Source organism: Gallus gallus, chromosome 1 (genome assembly GCF_016699485.2).
Source record: "Gallus gallus isolate bGalGal1 chromosome 1, bGalGal1.mat.broiler.GRCg7b, whole genome shotgun sequence".
Classification (NCBI taxonomy): Eukaryota; Metazoa; Chordata; class Aves; order Galliformes; family Phasianidae; genus Gallus; species Gallus gallus.
In genome coordinates, this window is record NC_052532.1 from 138,708,028 (window position 1) to 138,722,003 (window position 13,976).

Genomic DNA, 13,976 nt, shown 5'->3' on the forward strand with positions numbered 1-13,976 from the left:
CACATAAATAAAAAGCCTAGGTAATTTGCTAACATGTAGCACTGAGAACATAGTTAGACATTTGTTATAGAAACACCCTCGGGATTATGGCTAGAAGCAAAGAGAATCAGGTTAATAGAAAAAGATATGATCTTACATCCTCTTGGGAAGAAAATCAGCATCAACAAATTAGTGCTTCCTAATTTTCTCATAATTACTCTTTTACAGGCTCAGCCACACAAATATTTGTGATTCTTAATCTGTCTTGATCTGTGCTAGGATACAATGCTTGGATACAATCAAGTGCAGTATCTAAGTTAATATACCCAGATCATGTTTGACTGATAAAAAGCCACATGTGTGAAAATTGTTGGTAGGGCAGTGGATAGTGATGTGGACAGAGACATTCAAGTGTTCTTATTTAATTCTGCTTAAGCAAAGGTTATTTTTTGACAAGGTTATGACTGTCACTGTCATAGACCAATTAGTGCCCTCTGTGTTATTTTTAGCCAAAATGCTATGTAATTCATCGTGCACTATGGCTCCCACATGGAATATTTGACAGTGAATGACCCCTCAGAAATAATAAATCAGGCCTGAATTTACCATGGAAGAATGGGATGCCACGATGCTTAAGCTTTTGTCTCCTGCATCACAGACAGAAAACTATCTGTTTGGTTCCTCCTCATCATTGTCCTTCCGACAAGAAAAGCTTTTCACCTTTCTCATATTATTCCAATTTCAACCATGGGCACCAAACATAAAAACAACAGAAATAGAACCTATAATACGAAACTGAGGCTATGTTTTTTTTTATTTATTTTTAAGACAATTGTAAAATTCTAAATGGATGCAATCTGCATCATTTTGGAGAAATGAATCTATCCCCTCTGCTGCACAGAAGAGCTGCAAAAGGGAATGACAGTGTTTGCATACCCACAGATGCCTCCGCGTTTTTGTAGTAACTAAACTACGCAATTGTAATGGAAAAGAAGCTCCAGTGTCCAATAGCTCTATCACTGTACTGAATGAAGAGACACAGAATTCAAGAATTCAGATTTAGCTGACTGTTAGAAAAATAGAGCATGCTGATTTTTCAAATTCTGGATCAGGAGGATCTGCAGTGTGTAGAGCGACAGGTGATTTCTGGTCCATGGTTTCATACTACAAAGAGTCTACGCAAGATTTACAATGCCGTGTTCATCTTCAAGGTGTGATGCCACAAATAAGTTCTCAGCAGATCTGGGGGTTTGACCTCAGCCACAGTGCAAGGCAGCAGGAGGAGAAAAGGAGAATATCCAAAGCTCACACCGTGATCTTTATGGAACAGCATTCATACACATTAAGCAAATCAAAAGACTAGAAATAACAAGTTCTTGCAAAAAACAAGAGCTTTTTAATAGCAGTTCAGAATAAATTGCCAAAGACTGACACATCAAAATTTGTTAGTCACTTGAAAAATAGATTATATTTAGCTCTAGGAGTTGTTTATGCAGCTCCTAGAGATAAGGTAGTAGGATAAGATTATTTTTGATTGGGTTTTGGTCTATCTCAGACAAGAAATTTTGTTTTAATTAACTTTACTGATGGTCAGAGATCAGTTACCTCAATAAAAAAATGTTATATTTTGTAAATAAAACAAAAAAAAATTAATTAAAGCCCGCAAAACACTACTAGCAATCCTGACCAGATCATTTTTAAAGTCATTGCAGACAGCTCCTGAAGTTACTGTGAAATAAAGGAATTGTTTTGTAGACGTAGCTGGCAGAAATTATATTCCCTTACACATGGAAAAGCAGAATGAGAACTATTTCTAAAATACCTAGAAGCTGTGGATCTAAGCCAGTTTTCCAGCAACTTCAAAACTGATGATTTACAAAACCATAGGATATTTATAAATGTATCACTAGAAAAAAAATCACCAATACTCTCTAAATACCTATATTTTACTTTGAAATTTAGCTGCCAAATAATACTACTCATTGAGATTCAAATTAATTTTTACATTTTAAAACTCCAGCATACTGAATGGGGATCACCATAGCTCCGGTTATCAGTGAAAATCTCTACAGTGGTCTATTAATTTTTTGGAATAGTATTCTCACTTCTCCCAGTGCTGACTGATAATGCTGATTAGGCAATTATATAACAGTTTTCAGTAAATATAGAATAGCAAAAAATGGGTCATTTTATTTACTAAAACTTAGGACCATTTTACGAAATGCTCTGCTGTTTGTTCTCAACATCTCCATTAAGCATTAAGCATTGTCTGTTACTCAAAAATTAGGGCTTGTTCTTCTAAAGTTATGATGTTATATTTTATACACAGATTACTATTACTTATTACTGAAATTTATTAAAAGTGCGTAGGTCACTCCAAAAGTAACACCTCCAATTAATTTCCATGGAAAATACAATGGATACAAAGAGCACAATAACATTGTTGGATAGAGAAAGTTTTCAGCTACAAAACACTTTTTCAGCATGGTCACCACCATTAGCAATGTGATTTTGCTAGCAATGAACAAGAGCCTGAATGCTGTGCTTGTAACAGTCTGCATGGCCATCTGGAACATGGCTTGTCTTTCACATCACTATCACCACTGCTGAAATGCACCACCTATCACCCCTCTGAGCTCACATCCACCGTTTGGTCTCCATAAATGTTCAGAAAGTGACGATGAATGTCAATGGATGTCATTTTTTCTGCATGGAGGGATTCAGTGATACAACTTTGCCTCTTGTGCACTTCCATGTTAGATGCCATTGTGTCAGATTGCCTCGCTGCTGTCATCTGTTGCATGGCAACCCCATGTAATGGAACTCTGGCAGGAAGGTTAAACCTCTAATGCCATACCACCAACATCCACCTCTGATGTGGGCCAACATAATAAAATAGGAGGCATTACTTTCAGAGTAGCCCTCATATATTACCAGGTACTAACAAGAATCCTGCAGAACAAAGAAAATGGGATGCTCAAGGACAAGATTCTTGACTGGTGTAAAAAAGAGTAGATCACAGATTTTTTTTTTTTTTTTTTTTTTAAGTGTATTAACCTGCACCTGCAGCCAGAATGAAGTCTGTACGTAGACAGGTGTGGACAACAACAGTTTAATGAATTTATTTGCCCCCTGGCGGTCTACATACAGACTCCTGTTCATCCCATCCCTTTTCACTCAAAACAACCTGCACATTTTGAACCAACCCAATGTGAGTAGGAGTGGGGAAAAACAAGGTCATAAATTACCTCAAATCAGCGACCTGGAACTTTGGGAAAGGAATTTTAGTTCCCATGTTTTGTTTCACTTGAGGAGTTAACTATTGAGAATATTTTTCCAGTCTTCAAGTAGGAACTTGGCAGCTTCTTTCTGTAAGGCAGCACTTTGGCTAGGATCCCCTGACAGCAAGAATGTCCGTACTGTGGAGCACGTAGAAGCCCTCAGAAACCAAACAACCATGCTTTCTTCCCATGGACAATGAACTGTCTTATGACAAAGCTATTATCATGGATGAACATTGTGGCAAGCACTGTTGCAAACACTTTTTCCATACTTTTACAAATATATCTGAAAGGGGACGGTGCCCACGTACGTCACCAACAAGAAATCCCTCCTTCCTGGTGGATGGTAAAGAAATGGTGGATGGTAAAAACAAGACCAGCTTCATGTCTGAAATAGTAAAGGATACAGAGAAATGGGAAGGATAGGATGAATTGTCAATAAATTAATGTATTTGAAAACACGGATGTTTCCAGCAATCATACTGGAGAGGAGCACCTCAGAAGGGACTCGGGAGTAGTTAGTCAGTAACTTCAGCTGAGTGCGATAGCTTAACTGACCTTAAATATGAGGTCAAGTGCTCCCATTTTGTTCTCTCAAGCTTATGTCTGGGGAAATAAAGAAATCAACAAGGAAAAGAAACTGAGAACAGTTGTCCCAAACTTATAGGATCAGAAATGCCAGCTGTTAAATCTTTAATTTTATTTGCAGACTTCTCCTTGCCCTCTCACTATTAAGGCTCATGGTGACCAGTTGAAATGTTTCCATGGACCAGATATGAACAATTTACCTCAACCATTCATTACTTAGACTAATAACAGCAAAATTTTCATCTACTGCTGGTGATTTTCTAAATATGCTTTGTTTTAAAGAGATCTTATTGGTCTACTTCTAATTGTCCTGGAATAAATCTGCAGTGAAGGCTTAAGGCAGAAGTCTAGTATAATGGTTTACATGATCAGATCTATCTCTACAAGGAAGCCTACAATGCCTTTCTAACATCATTCCTCCCAAGTGCTAAAAAGTTTGTAGGTGACACATTTGGAATTTTATTTGCCATTTTCAGAGCTGTGCAACTATTTTAACGTTGTTACTTACATGCTTAATAATTTAAAATAGCGCTTCACTCATTTATTCTTTAAAACATATTTTAAGTAACTGTCATATGAGTCCATCAGGGAAAGCTTTATATCTCTTTTTTCTTCATTGTTAAAGAAATGACAAAAATGATTAAGAGAGAGAGAATTCTGGTGAGTAGTTACACTTTGCAATATCAATATTTCACTTCACATTTGGTAGAAAAAAACTAATTGTGTGTCCTTAGTGGCTCTTAGAAGGGAAAAATGCGTGAATTCTAGAGGTGACAAAACACCTTAAGTGACTGAAACTCAGTTGAAAGGTACCAGCATCACACCACACAGAAGAGCTGGCAGGGGACACTTTACATTCTGCATCTAGTCGCCTGCCAGTGTCTTCAAGGTTACCCTTTGTCACATGAGAAGCATCAGTTTCCATGGAGCGTGGGGTTGCAGTTACAGCAAGCTTAAATCTGGAATGGTTGTCCTTCCCCGTTCATAACAGCGTTTAAAGCATTTGTAGCTATCTTGTAAGCTCTTTCTGGCTGAAGAACTTTTGCTATTTTACAGTCCAGGGAACAGTGTGTGCTGTGCTCTGGAATATCTTCTATCTGTTCTTCACATAGAGCTGAGACATAAATCATTTGATAGTAAGTCAATTACTTAGTACATTACAGTTTGTCCCTCGCCTATAGATTTTTTCTTACCTGTGTTAAAATTGCAAAATCTTCTTGTATAATACTTATATTAAACCTAATACATGCAAATATATTGAGTCTTAGCTGCCTTGGTTTGCATTAAACTGTGACATAGTAACAATAAAGAAAATAAATTATTTATTCTTCTAGAATTTGACACAACTGCCCCCCGGAAATCTCCAGGTATTTAAGAGACATCTGAACATAACTTGATCTTGAAAGACTTGGCATATGATAAGAGAGTCTGAACTCTGAAACAAAATCACTGTATAAAATCATAAATTATTGAGTATTGCCATTTAAATCACGCAACCTGTTTCTAAAGAGCCAGCAAACAGGGCTATTTATCTTTTGAAACCAAAGATCTTACCAATCCTTAATCATCATAATATATTCTACAACCTGATCTTGGATAATCTCTGAAGAGCAATAAATCCTATAATTTGAATAATAATAATAATGAGGATAATTATAATAATCTTATTTTCCTGTCATGAATAGAAATAAGTCAATGGACTGCTCTTCAATGGTACTTAGCACCTAGCAGACCCATGAGTTTAGAAGCATGACTTCTCAGCAATAATTGTAGCAGATCTGGTCACACTAAGCACTTTATTATACAATAATAGCTAAGTGCGCGTATGTTGTTTTTGTATGATATTATTTCTTTGCAAGGCTTATACTACAATGCCATCATAGATACACCCTGACAAAGTACTGGCCTGTATCACATATATAGACACATTTGTAAGGCTGATGATGTTATGAGCAAGGAAAACAAAAAATCAGTCTGTGCATCAAGTCTGTAACTTAATGTGCTGGATGAGGCTGGGTTTGTTATGCATTTGACTTACTTTTATGCTTAGAAATGTGATATACAACCAAGAATATCACTGGTGCTCAGAGCAATTTTGCTCCTGAGGGAACCAAGACTGAGGTAACACAGAGGAACACCACCCAGTGCACCTCACCTACAACCTGTTGAAGTCCTCCAGCAGTCACCTGCCATGCACTGCACACACTGTGTGTGCCAGTGACCTGCCATTGGCATGAACCTCATTGCTGATATACATGCAACTCAGAAGCATGGTGCTAAAACTGTAATAGGTCTTAGAAAGTTGAAACTCCGTGCTTTCCCTCTGCACTGCACCAGCTGCTGATATGGATGCAAATCAATTATTAAAACGAACTCTACAAATATATATTTATTCTAAAACACAACATTCACATTTCTGGCTCACAAGACCACAGCCTTGCCATATTTAAGTAGAGTCTCTCCAAATTTATTCCAATGCAATTTTTATTCCATTACCTTATGTATATATGTACATAGAAAAAAAGGCAGATATTAGATGCGTGACATGAGCAAATCTTGTCATTACCTGATCAGTGATCTGATACGTGGTCAGTAACTTCTGAAGTAAGGGAAGTCCCACTCTAAATGAAATCATTAGAAGCTCAGATATATGTCTGAATCACTGTAAGTAATCTGTTGCAACCAAATAATAAAGCAGTATATATAGAATGTGTATGAATTTACATAACATATATCACCAATCTGGAGTGTATTTCTTTTTATTTCTTGCTGTCATAGCCAAGAATTTTACATTTTAGTTACGGATCTAGAGCTCACATTCAAACATGGAGGTGCTTTGAAAGCCAGCTGGTGAAAAGAACAAATAGAAGTTGATTTACTTGGCTCCTTCTGACGCGCAAGAGAATGCAAAGACAAGTTTCTAGGATGCATTTTGCAGCAGCATGTACTATTTCTGACATGCATCTGTTCACAAATGCCACTGTTTACGCTTTTGTTGGTAAACTATTAAAAGGCCAGTGAGCTGTGATAGTTTCCAGTTCAGACAAAACAAATGTGTTTAAGTAGGAGATGCATCTGTGACTTTCATACACTGTTTTATCACAAGGGGTTAACAAGGAGAGATGTGGTTCCTAGTGCTGGGCCAGCATTCCTCACATACCAGCAGTAAATGAGAGTAGCTACTGAAGTTACGGACATCCCTTTTGATGTTTCAAAGCTTAAAATGGAGATATGGTTGGCAACAAGAACCCAAGCAGCATAAAAGGCACAGCACACTGATATAGAAGCTTAAACTAATAAGGAGATTAATTCCTCTTATTAACAAACCGAGTCCCATCTACTCTTTCCACAGGAGTTCCTCAGTTCAGCAGTAAACAGCTATCAGCAGCAAAATTGAGCAGACACTAAGTTTGTGTACTATGTGCTTCTTCAGGTTTAAAAGGAGTGACATTGTCTAGAAATAAGGAATGGGTGAGAGGTACAGGTATGGGTATATGTTGTAGCAGAAGGAAAATCATTTTGGCAGTAAGTTTTATGTATAATGCCACCACGATGTGATGCAGATTGAACAAATTTGTCCAAAGTAATTAATGCAAACCAAGTATGATATGGCTTTGAGAAAACATACCATTGGACTGCTGACAACAGAACTCATCTTCAAGGAAGCACTGCATTTAGAGAGTCTACAGCTCTATTCCACAATACTGAGTTACTTGGCACTTTCAGTCCTTTTTCCTCTCCTTGTCTGCACAGACTTAAAATCAAATGCTTTTCCTGCAGTGAGCTTTGCATACATGTATTGTGTATTGCTTTACTTTAAAGTACTTGGCTGCTAATTAACTCTCAATGATAGTAGTATCACAAACTGAGAAGGCCTTCTATCTCAGCAAAAAAATAAAATAAAATAAAATAAAATAAAGGAATAAATATGAGCTGAAATAAATCTTATAAACTCTGAAGAAACTATATGAAATTACAAGTTATCTGGGGATATAAAAATGCATTCTCCTTAACTTCATGAAGCATGTATCTTTAATAAGTCAAAATACTAGCTAAACACACTACATAAAGATGGCTATCCTCATCCTGTATGTCAACAGCAATGTTGTGAGGAAAATAAAATTAAAAGGCCTCTGTAATTGTCATCATACAAGACAGTCGAGAAGAATAGGAGCAATGAATTTCTGAGACACGTAAAAACTCTGTCAGAGCACCATAACTTAGGTCTTAGAGAGAAAGGGAAAGGTACTTGGAGTACTGAGTTGAAGGGATTATTTTAGCAAACAAAAGAAGTCATGATGCTTGCAATCATGAGAAATAGCTCCTTAAATCAAAGGTTTATTCTCTTCTTCCCTGTTTTCTGCAAGAAGTGAAAACAGAGTCAAATGTCTATCCACACTAATGGCTGATTTTACAAGCAAAAGAACACTAAACAAAACTTTACTTTTCATATAACACTTCATGCCCTTAGGTCTTGAAAGAGGTGCCAAAGGACAGCATTCCTCTCTGCGCTTTTCTCAAACGTTTGCCTCTTCCTGCAGTCTTTGACTCAGTCAAGGCTCCTGGTTGTGACAAAATGTCAACCACTCTCATTTAGAGGCCCACACAGCATCAGATCTGAGCACCTCAGCATTTTGGGGTCAGGGTCTTTCGTGCTAACAGGACAACTGGTGTGCAAGGGGTAAAACATTTGCCTGGGAAAACAAGGATTTTCTTCCTGTCATATAAACAAAGTAGCAGAAGCCAGATATCACCGTAAACAAAAACAATAAAATGCAAAGCACTCAGAGGCAAAACAAGATCAATGCTGTATTTTGGGGGAAGAAAAAGGAAAAGAAAAGGAGCTAGAAAAGTACAGCAGAAGGCTTTCAAACCTTAACTTCTAGCAAATAATTGCCAGCAAATGTCTAACAATTTATACGAGGGAATAAAAATATTCATTGTGTGTGTGTGTGTGTTGGCTTTGAGCACTGCATTCACCCTCCAGCTAAGGAGCTGCTTACATCTGCCAGCCAGCAGCCAGCCAGCAGCAGGGAGCTGGCAGGGCCTTTATGGGCTTGTTGTGTGTGAGGCTGGCCAGGGAGCATGGCCAAGGCTCCCGCTCAGGCTCCCCCCAGCCACCAGCAGCAGCAAATCCCCTCAGCAAGCTAAAAATGGCCTCCCTACCTGCTGGCTGGGCCTGAATGGGGGCCAGGCCCAGGTTAGCTGAGTTGGACGCCGCTCCCCTCACGTCCCTCTGAGTGCTTCCTCTGTCTGCTCGCACCTGTGTGGCGAGCCAGAGGCCCTTGGACAAAGACAAATAGATTTCACACAAAACTTCACATTTCAGCCTCTGATTTTTGTTTATTGTGGAGAAAAACAGCTGCGGTCCTGTGCAAAATCACCCCCTTGCTTTCTCACATAGCCATAGCAGAAGTAGAGAGGTGAAGGAAAATGCCTCCAGCTGAGCCCACGTTGGGATTGATTGCCCCAGTCACTTTGGGCAGAAACAGAAACTCTCTATTTCTTCAGCTTCTTCAGAGCTGCTGGATACAAGCTTGGTTGTACTCATCATGTGTGGGAAGACAACTGAGAGGAGTGCATAGCGTGGTACCAAAGTTGCTGTAAAATCAGAAAGGAATAGGGAAAATAAGAGGCCTTCATGGAGCATGGGAGATGAGGCTGGTAAGGGCTGGCTTTTTCTCTGCTCTTAAGCCACCCAAGGCAGCTATATGATGCCTATGAAGTAGTACCATCTCAAAAACCTCCAAAGTTAGCAAGGGCCTGATAGCCGGAGCCCAATTCCAGCCACACAGCCCAGTTAGCACACTAGCACAAGGTTATGTACCAAACCTACCTTTTCCTTTCTCAGGGCATTTTGAGAAAGTTGTGTTTCTATTTGCCTGTAAGCCAGCATAAATGTTACCCATAGTCACAGAATGTGAATCATTAGCATATTTATGAACTGAAGCAATTGCAAATATAGATATATCTTGAAATACAAAGCAGCTAGGGTTCAGCTCTATAAGTGCAAATGCTTTTTGTCAACAGATGTACAGTGTATCATTACATTCACAGTGATGGACATGCCTCCTTCAGTCACTCAGTACATCGATCCTAAGCAAACATGATTATTCAGAAGGCTATGGCACATGCTGTTTTGTAATTCAGATTTGTGATCTTTATAACAACTCAGTGGGAACTATATTTGCATTTTGCAAGTAGAAGATGAATTGGTGGTGACTCCATAATTAGCACTCTCATTTGTTTCATTCAAATTTGATTTTTGCTTTCCTATTCCTCAGTGTCCAGGATAATTTCTTTAAAGTTCAAACATTCTGCCACGTGACGTTTCTACTGTCTTATTCATTTTATTCAGGTAAGTCCTTTGGAAGTAGGAAATGAAAAGTCATTTTAAAACCAGTTAAGAAATGAGATGGAGAGGTGTGGGCTAAAACTGAGATTTTCATAACCTTAAAATGATTTTTGTTGCTTGAAATTAAAAAATAAAATAAAATAAAATGTGATGATTTAATGAGTTTTTATTTAAGGCAGCCAATCACAGCATTCAAGAATCACAAGTCATTCAAGAACCATAAGCATAAATGAATGAAATTGGCTTAAACATCAGATTTTACATGCAATAGATTTGGAGTTCATTGTATTTATGTCTTTCTAAAGTTTTCTTTCTAAACTTTTGAAGTCTTCATTAACAATGATGGCTGGAAAACTTCCATAAAGAAAACTGAGAATCTTCTATAGTTAAAGGAAACAGTGCTTAAGTAAATGTACAACCTTAGGAAGCTCTGTAAACTGAAATATTACCTAAAGTTTTTGAACTGTGAACTAAGTTCACTGCTTGAAAATACTTTGTGATAAGGGACAATTTCAGCCCTTCACTACTAGAAATGCCGATGTTGGCGCTTAAAGATCAAAAGGTAAATATTTGAAGGTTTGGGGTTTTCTCTGTAAAATAATTTTAAAGGGTAGCATGCTGCAGAAGAATGTTTTAGCTTAAACATTATGACTATTCAATATATATATATATATATATTCTTTTGCAACTAACCTTAGTAATTAATTCAGTCTGGAACACTTCAGAGCTAAGCACACATTTTGTAAAGCGGTGAGTGAAAAATCTCATGGGAGCAGAGAAGCTCATCCTACTCCTGTGGAGTTTCTCATGTCCAATAGTTACAAGGTGGAAACAGAGAAGGGCAACAGATCCGTACCCTAAAGCATTGCTAGGAAGGGATGGCTGTGCTTGCAGCAAGTTCCTTCCAAGCTCCACAGGTTTCTGCAGCTCCACTTCAGAGAGGAATCTGTTTGGAGTGTTAGAGAAATAAGTTAAGAAACGAAAAACCCAAACTCCTTTAGTTGTCTGAATTCAGTAAGTGGATGGGAGGTAATTTTGGAGTAGGTAGTGAATGACATTAGCAAGCAGATAGATGGGAGCAGATGAATGATGAGGCAGTGAATAAGTAAGGAAGGAATGAGTGGTAGGTGTGATTTGAAAGGGCATAGCCCAAAGCTGCTATCTTACAGCCTTAACAGGACTCCACAGCAAAAGAGAAAAAGGACTAGGAGAAATGCCTTAGTCACTTGCAAGATCAGCTGTTTTCAAACATTTCACTGCCTTTTTTTTTTTTTTTTTAATTATTATTATTATTATAATTTTACATTGGCAGCTTTTACGCGAGGATTGTAACAATAAGGCCTCTGAAATACACTGTCAGTGTTACTGAGTCTTGTTTATTTTCTTACCTGGGAACTCCCGATCTCTTTGACTAGAGCTTCTAGAAAGACACGTGAACACCTACAGCTCTGGTGGAATAAATTTACAACAAAAAGGCTTAGGCATGTTGTCACTGGCCAACTTAGCTGAGATAGTTGAGCTTTAACCCACAGCTATCCCATCCCTCTCCTGGCAGTTGTCATCAGAAGTGACTGAGCAGGACAGATATATGAATCACTTCTTTTTACAGTTTGTCCTACAGTCACAGACAGAAATTGATAGTGATTTGATGTTAAGGTTAATAATACGATAATACATATACATGCTGGACATTAACAGCAGTGAAGGACTGGATGTCAATCACACTAAAACCTCTTCAATATTGTAGTTGATACTTTGGGAAGGGTGAGCAGCTGAGACATGGGCCACTTCCCAGCTTCTGAACTCAAATCAAAGTCCAGATTTAAACAGTCTATAGCTGAAATCAGTAATACTCAGATCTTAATAATTTTCAAGCTGTTTTGTGACTCAGAGATTCTGTTGCATATTACCAACAATCACAACAACCACTTATGAGTGATTTGGGGCCAGTTTTTAAAACATCCTCTGAAATGCAGTTCATCAGGACTGAGGAATCTACATTCATTCTGCATCAAGCTTTCCCATGTGTAATTTGATTGCCTGTTACAGCTAGCATCATTTACCTGTAGCATCATTTACTCGGGACTGCAAAGGACTGCATCAGAACAATATTTAAAGACATTGTGGCATACTGCAGCTGTACAATGCCTTCCAAAGTAGTGAAAACTTTGTTCATTGTCTTGGACCTGTATTTCTTCTATACTTTTGACCACTTGTTCTCTAAACAGACTCCTTTATAGCTGAAAGTTATGCAAAAATGTCCAAAATACATAATGACTCAGTAATCCCACTATCAGAAGTGATACTGGCTGCTTTCCTTCTAGGTCTAATTTAATAAAGTTCAATATTTCAAACCCTTAGGATACTTCAGAGAATTAGATTTCTTTATGAATCTAGGCAATCAGGCCTAATGGGTGTGAAAACAAAACAAGAAAACTATGTATTTAAAAGCAGTCTGGGATGAAACTACCTGTTTCTTAATGCCCATGAAAGCCTCTGTATTTTGGTGTATCTCCTCTTTTCTTTTTGTAAGGTTACCACAAGTGAAGGAGAACCTTGTGAATGATCACAGGTGGCTACCCACTCTTTTTCTTGAAGAACTTAAGCAAGGGAGAAAACACAGAGTTTTCTTTCACTCCCATCTTTTTGTAGCAGAATATGGAGCTGCATTATAGCAAATATACAGAGAGGAGGGGAGAGAAAGAGCTCTTGTCAGGATGAAAGGAGAAGAAAGGACAATACCTTAGCTACTCTTGGAAAAATAGTTTAACTGTATTGAGTGAACACCAGACTAAGCAGTCGTTTATGACACGCATGAGTATTGTACCCTGAGATACTAAATGGGAAAAGTGATTTTTAAATGGTGACAGTAAGTAAATGTATGGAAAAGATTTGCTATTCAGAAAAAAAGGGTAAAATAGTTGACACAAGAAGCTGCCTAAGAGCAAAATAGCATCTGACAAACAGGATAAAACAACAAACAAACAAAACACAACAAAACACCCCAGTAAATAAAACTGGAAATGTTACACAGTTGAGGCTATCAGAGATCTTTACAGATGATAGGGCAGTAATTCTACACAGAACTTGAGTGAGGATGAAATCATGGTTGCTCCAGGTCTGTTCTTGGTGAGTGGTCCTTAGCAGGGACTGCAGACCTCCCTGCAGAAAGGCAGAGAGCTGTTACAAAGAGTCAGTTATTTTCCTAACAAACACTGGAGAACAGTGACATTAAAACCCCTAAATCTTTTTCTTTTGATGATTTTTATGACCTTGTTACCTCGCCAGTACTTACAGCAATGAGTAGTGTGTAGAACATGTTTTCTCTTTAGAAATAACACTGTTGCTCAGGTAAGGTGTTTTTGTAAGAAAGCCAGTCTTACACTCATATCGTGTTACACTGCATTCAGGTCAAAGTGAATGGAAACCCACAGCTCACCAAAAAAAAAAAAAAAAAAAAAAAAAAAAAAAAAAAATCCATTCTGTTACTTGTTCTTCCTCTATAAGTAAGAAAATAGAGTACGAAACAGCTCTTCTGGTGACGCACAGTTCAATATGGTCGAAGTGTTATTTGTTACATGAGTCATAACTGACGAGGTGCCAGCCTTACATTTGTTAGAGCAAACAGAGATCAGCTTTAAATTTCCGTGCTATTATGCAACCATGCTATTACTTAAAGGACTACTTGTACTCAAACAAGAAAGGCCATCTACCTTCCTGTTACAGTGCGGATATAATTGTCTCTTCTACAGCGTTGCAGACACACAGACATA

The 13,976-nt window shown here is 38.0% G+C and overlaps 1 long non-coding RNA gene across 1 annotated transcript; it reads right to left on the minus strand.

Annotated features, from left to right (window-relative positions):
• Positions 1-9,157: 9,157 nt before the first annotated feature.
• On the minus strand, positions 9,158-13,642 carry LOC121108999. Its single transcript, XR_005843690.2, has 3 exons — positions 11,592-13,642; positions 10,897-11,149; positions 9,158-9,449 (listed from the first exon to the last, which is right to left on the minus strand). It is a non-coding gene; the product is annotated as an uncharacterized LOC121108999 (long non-coding RNA).
• Between the last annotated feature and the right edge of the window lie 334 nt (positions 13,643-13,976).